The following is a 7,579-nucleotide window of genomic DNA, read 5'->3' as shown; positions in this document are numbered from 1 at the left end:
AAAAGAAAAACTTGGGCAATAGAAAAATGAACCAAGCATTAAAGTAATTAAACGTAGAACATACACGAACAGAGAGAGAGAGAGAGAGAGAGAGAGAGAGAGAGAGAGAGAGAGAGAGAGAGAGAGAGAGAGAGAGAGTCTGGAAACAAAGAGTAAAGGGATAGATCGATCTAGTCCTAGAATAGTATATCTTAGAATATTATAAGGAACAAGTAATATGTACATAATGTATATAATTATATCTACACTTTTGGTTTCCAAATAACATTTAAAGATGCGGTTGCAAGCCTCTAGCGTTGTCCAACAGATGTGCAAAAGCTTTTGTTCCGAGGACGCCAGACATATCTCGGATGGCGTCTCATACAAAATTATTATTATTATTATTATTATTATTATTATTATTATTATTATTATTATTATTAATAAGACAATATATATACATATATATATATATGTATATATATGTATGTATATATATATATATATATATATATATATATATATATATATATATATATATATATATATATATATATATATATATATATATATATATATATATATGCAGGATTAAGAGGAGAGTATAATCCAAGATGGAACAATGAATGTTAACGTACTGTGGATGTAAGAAGGATGGAAATGGTTTAACTATATAAGTATCAGGGAGAAAATGCGATAGACAGTGGCGAGATGACAGAAGAGCCAAAGGATAGGTCAAACAGGAAAGGTAGCAGGATGATCGCAAAATATTAGAAAGACTTGTATTATCTGTGCATGCATCCATGTTTGTAGATGCCAGAATGAGAAGGGGTGAAGGGACGGTTGAGCTAAATCTGCTTTAAAGTATTGAAGTATGGATGCTGAATATGAATGTGAAAAAAGCCAACTGTGGAGGTTGTTGAATAGAAATGTTGGCATAGCTATATATTGTAAGAAAAATGATGGTAAGAAATGTAAGTTTCGGGTTCCCCGTTGCTCTCTCCACAACATTGCTTGTGAGCACTAATAGAAGAAGCGTGGTAGGTGCAAAGAGCTGCAATCTGCAGAAAATTCATTATCATTGGTTACCTCCTACACAGACCACACAGCTTGCATACTTTTTTACTTCTAACTCCTATTTACTTCAATATTGTAATTGTTCTTACAATATTTTAATCGTTCATTGTTTTTCTCGTAATTTATTAATTTTCTTATTCCTTTTCTTCATTGGGCTATTTTCCTGGTGAAGCCCTTGGGCTAATAGCATCCTGCTTTTCCAACTAGGGTCGTAGCTTAGCAAGTAATAATAACAACAAAACTAGCTGAAATCTTCTTTAACTAAAACCTGTAAATCATCCAATCAACTTTGTGGATTCGAGTACCATTGAGCGTACACACATTCATACAAACATACTGGAACCAACTTATAGGCAAATAGGCCTAAAGAAAATTCGTGGCTGCAAAATGGAACCTAAAAGAACGTTTCGGTGATAGTTATTTAAAATTTGTGTGAACATATCGCTATTCAATATCCATTGTAAAAGGTCTGGTATAGTCATATACTCTTTAAATTTCTTGTCATATTTTACCACATTGAGCAATATGAATAATTTTCCAAATTTCTTATGAAGTTATTTTTGTTATATTCTATACAAGGTGACGAAATATAATCAATTTATCAAAATTTAATATAATTTGTTCAACTCAATAACAGCCTATTATCATTGTACAAATTACGAACATAGGGAAGATTCTACAGGTAAATACAATTCTACAGGTGGTATTTTCTGGGGTGACGATTCTACTACACGTGATCCAATTATTTTTTTTGCTATTTTAGTTCAGAAATACAGCGCTGGCGTTCTAAATGTATTCTAATTTTAAGTATATTATTTTAAGGTTTAGTTATGTATCAATCTCATCGTGAATGCTTCTATTCTGTTGTTATGTACATAAAATAATTTACCTTTCGATTAACGCTGCAAATAAATTACCAAAAGCATTCTATCTAATACACATACGCAATATATATATATATATATATATATATATATATATATATATATATATATATATATATATATACATATATATATATATATATATATATATATATATATATATATATATATATATATATATATATATATATATATAAAATATATTGTGTGTATATATATGTCTATATATATATATATATATATATATATATATATATATATATATATATATATATATATATATATATATATATAATATATTGTATATATATATATATATATATATATATATATATATATATATATATATATATATATATATATATATATATATAATATATATATATATATATATATATATATATATATATATATATATATATATATATATATATATATATATATATATATATATATATACTGTATACAATAGATTGATCACGGTGCATTCGATACGCTGCAAAGCCTTAGATGTATAAATAAAGCGCAGCCGAAAATCCTGATCATGGGTTGATAAAAATGTTTAAAATTGTAGCAAAGAATAATATAAAGTGAATTTGAGTTTATTACCGAGAACATTTTTCCACAATAATATTCATGAAGAGTTATTGCAACATTACTAGCCTATGGTTAGTAACAAAGACTTCACTGGCAAAAGAATTTTAGGCGTTAAAAATTGCGATTATTTCACTTTTATTAAAAACTGATTGTTTCACTTTTAACAGCTTTCATTTATTGCGTATTGTGACTCGGTGAGCGCCATTAACAATTAGCCTATTAAAGTCAGAATAGAGTTTAAGATATGTGCATTGACACTCAAGTTATCATCAAAATATCTAAGAGAATTACTACAAACCGTGCAGCCAAAGAATCGTATCGACACAAGCCTAGATATAGAAGAAGGTTTAATGATATTGGAGCCAAAATGTACCTCTGTTGTAGGTTCTAAAGCTTTCAAATACGCGGCACCAAGACTATATAACATGACATTCGAAAGACTGAAGAGGTCAAGGTTTTCAATAGGAAACTGTGCTTCGACAATATTACTTGACAATTAACGTGGAATGCGTGAATGAATACGAAAATTATTTCATAGATCCTGTAGGGCAAGGTCGCCGGTGTGACGGTCTGAACTATCCCCCGGTCTCAGAATTCTCCTTGACATTGTATAATGGTTCTTTTCCGCCATTAGCTCGCTTTGCTCGCATGAAAATAAAACATCAAGCTCGTATGTACTGGCAAGCGGTAATGTTGAGCTGCGCACGCTAACATTACAGGAAAATAAAACATCAAGCTCGTATGCATTGGCAAACGGTAATGTTCGCGCATGCGCAGATTATCAAGGAGAATTCTGAGACCGGGGGATCGTTCAGACCATCACACCCGGATCGCCATGAATAATGACACCAGGAAAAAATTCAAAGTAAAGTAACTGAGAGGGTCCTGCAGTCATGCTTCCTGAGAAGAAAATAACAGAATCATAAATAGACTTAAAACAAAATACCTTTTAAAATAAAGTAACCATGTGTTAAAAATGAGTGCGTCCAGTAGCCACTCTTCCTGAGAAGAAAATTACAGAAACAGGAAAAAGACTAAAACAAAGCGGTTATTCTTTTCCACGAAGATGTCTATGGATTTAAGCTAATGTTGGTTTAGTAAAAACCACGCTGGTTTATGAAAACTTAGCCTACTCTTTTATTGTTGTTGATTGCTAGCCTATTTTAGGGTAAATTTGCGACGGGAACGAGTGTCATTTTCGAAGAGAGAGTATTTTTTTCTATAAGAAACAGTAGTTTTTTCCCTAGGTTACATTAGAATGTAATTCACTACAATGAAACCAACTTTACTGTTAACTGTTAATAAATCGAGTGGTTGCATGTAATCAAACAATAGCCTAACCGCTGCTAAGCCTGCTATGTTCTCATTCAAATACGAAGAGAGGTAACAACACGTGATATTCTACTTGTAAGACTCAATAAAACAATCCACTTACTTTGAAACTGAAGTACTGGTAATATCCTGCCCTCCACATCACGACGAAGTTATAATATTATGATGAAACACTTGTCACAAGCTACGGATAAAGAATAACAGTTAAGTTCTTGAACAGATCTCGGTAAATCTCACTTTCAAGGTGTTGCCTTTACAACGGCATCAAAAACCTAAATGGGAATTCGTTACACTGGGTTTTTGATGAGTGCGCATTTTACATTAATTTTCTCAAAAGAAGCCTTTTTCTTCATTAAAAACATAGGTAAACAAATAGTCTCCAATCAAGAAACAAGACCACCTGTCCCCGTGATCAGGCCTAAGTATGGTTGGCTGATGTAAAATTTGTAAAATTCGGTTTTGAAAATATTCTAAACTTAAAAATGCACATCTAAATTAGTCACACAAGTCTGTAGTTTTTCTGAAGTGTGTTCTCTAAGAAGCACTCGGTAAAACTCCCGTCAAATTCGTTATTTACTTAAGGATGAACAATGACAGGAACGTAATCAACATTAGCCAATTGTTTGGTGGATAAATGTCATTTTCCATAGAAGGTGCTCTGTGAGGAAGAGTCCGTGTTAAAGCAAAACGAGCTTAATCTAGACGCGAGCACTTACCCTTCCATCTATCTCGAAAGACTATCCAAGTAGATTTCCGAAGGACGGGAGATATTAGGTCGTTAAGAAGTTGAACACTTGTTTTCTAGATGCTTCGATAATGTGGCATTGACGCGGAATACGCCTAAGAATGTATTTGACAAACAAATTTTGTAGGACCTGTGGGGCACAAGGTTTCCATGTATATTAAAATCAGTAAGGAATCCCTTAAAGTTTAAAGTAGAGTAATAAATTACTTTATTGATATTAATGGATATCGGTAAAGTGGTAAAATATGTAACAAACCGCAACTCAGTTTATTTTTGAGCAGTAACAGGTATGACTTCTCTCTTTTCCTGCTGTCATGTCATATGTTTTGGCAAGAGGTAAGTATTTTTTTTTTCTACTTTTACGATTATGTTAGTCATGCCACTCGGTAGGCTTGCTCAACCTCGCCCATTTCATAGGCTCTCCTAATGTAATCCCAGCTACGAGTAAACATATAAGGAAAAATGTATCAACTTTTAACCGACATCCAACGTTTACCGCCATAGCTTAGAGGACTCAAGAGACAAGGAAACTAGTGGGGAAATATATTAAGTCTTACATCAATAGGATCAACGGTCTTAGCTGCAAATGGTCTCAATTGTGTTCTAGAGGTCTCGAGATAGCAGGATTTATTGGGGGTGATCGGGTTCGCTTTATCACTCGAGAATGATAAATGCACAGATATTGTAGCGAGTAGGCTATACCTTCCACACCAATCATCCCATACGTTCTGGGTCTTCCTCGCCTTCTAACACTTCTGCAATTACTACTTTTACTTTTACGGGTTTATTTCTCGCCCTCCATCAAACACTAAAAGTTTGTTCAGGCGGGCCTTGGTGTACAATCTTTTCACTATCGGCTATTCTTGATTACTTCCACTTATTCTAACCATTTTTTACCACTTCTTTGTAGGCTACCTCTACATTACTCACACTTTCCAGCGTTCAGTTCATTTCAACTGCTTAAATATCCAGGATATTTAAGAATATTATGTCCACTCCACTGACATCCAACATGCACACTTCACTAGCATATCATATTACCACTTTGGTTTCCATAATTACCCAAACGTTGTTGCAATTACAGACCGTGTAGGTAGTTGGTTGGACGGGCCACTAGTTACCCATTGAGCAAGGTCTATATATACTACCCTTAGAGAGTTGCGGATGCATCTCTCTGGTTACGGCTCATTTTCCTTTTGCCTACACTTACACCGAATAGTCTGGCCTATTCTTTACATAGTCTCCTCCATCTTCATACACCTGTCAACACTAAGATTACCAAACAACTCTTCTTCACTCAAGGGGTCAACTACTGTACTGTAATTGTTCAGTGTCCACTTTCCTCTTGGTGAGGGTAGAAGAGACTTTCGCTATGGTAAGCAGCTCTACTAGGAGGGCACTCAAAAATCAAACCATTGTTCTCTAGTCTTGGGTAGTGTCATAGCTTCTGTACCGTGGCCTTCCACTGTCTTAGATTAGAGTTTCCTTGCTTGAGGGTACACTCCAGCCCAATATGCTATCTTATTCCTCGTTTTTTTTTTTTTTTAAGTTTTTATAGTTTATATATGAAATATCTATTCTAGTGTTGTTACTGTTCTTAAAATATTTAATTTAAATTGTTCATTACTTCTCTTGCAGTTTATTTCTCTATTCCATTTCCTCACTGGGCTACTTTCCCAGTTGATGCCCTTGGGCTTATAGCATCCTGTTTTTTCCAGTTAGGGTTGTAGCCTAGCAAATAATAATAATAATAATAATAATAATAATAACGTTTCAAATTCCTTCAGCAAAACGACAAGCCCAACATAATTTCTAACAAAGGAGGAAGCAAGCAAACGCCAACGCTCAACGAACCTGTAAAAGAAATATCTTTTTACTCTGTTCACCTTCCCTGATATTTCTACTGGAAAACATTCAACAGCAAATTCACATTCGCAGTATTTGGAAATAAAAGGCACAGAAACAGAGAAATGGTGAAAGCATTATTCAATAAACTTTCTACGTAATGTGATTATCTTTGTAGAGTCCACAGTTCACCGGGATGCGAGCTACATACTACCAGAGCTTCCATTTTATCCTTTTTTTTCTCTCTTCTTTTCTTTTGTGTTGTTCCACCCTTCCATTTCTGCTGTCCTTCTACAATAGTTTCTCTTGTGCACTGTTCATTCGACTGTTGCCTTCTCGAATTCTCCTCTATGATAAATGGAAATTATTTCTTATTTCCTATGGTTTCTTTGAAACCGTATTCGTGTTTGGTCGTTGTGATAATTTTTCTTCTTATAGAGCCATTTCTGTTAGGGGGGAATGTTCCATAACCTGTTGTACATTATAGTATATATATAAATATATATATATATATATATATATATATATATATATATATATATATATATATATATATATATTGGATGTATGTAACTTTTAACACCTCTTCAGCAGCACATTGAAACCCTTACACACATTTCATCTCTCATCTCTATAACATGCTTTCTACTCCTTCCCTACTATCAAGTGTATACAGTTAAGCCATTTGTCACAATAAGGGGTAACGCTATAGAAAATCTCAAAGGTCAGTAACGCATTCATAGTTTATAAGTATTGAATTGTATACTAACTTTGATGCAGAAACATCCATTAGTCAATTTTTTAAAGTATATAGAAGGCTCTTCAGTGACAGGTTGAACATGCAATATCTGCACCGTTCACCCTTTTTATATACATTATCTTCCTGGATAATAAGACAATTATTTTTCAATATATCTTTCACAAATCGGATCCAGATTTTTTCTTGATAATCTTCCTAACACCTCTGAATTATACAGTACATTCCATTGTTTTCACCAACCTATTATAATACGTGATTTTACAAGGCAAAAAGTTAATCTCAACAGTAACAATATTTTTTGTATTTTCATCCACACTCCAGTTACATAAAGGGGAGTAGGCTAAAAAATTCTTTCATACA

The sequence above is a fragment of the Palaemon carinicauda genome, chromosome 17 (assembly GCF_036898095.1).
Source record: "Palaemon carinicauda isolate YSFRI2023 chromosome 17, ASM3689809v2, whole genome shotgun sequence".
Classification (NCBI taxonomy): domain Eukaryota; kingdom Metazoa; phylum Arthropoda; class Malacostraca; order Decapoda; family Palaemonidae; genus Palaemon; species Palaemon carinicauda.
This window is presented reverse-complemented; position numbering follows the sequence as displayed.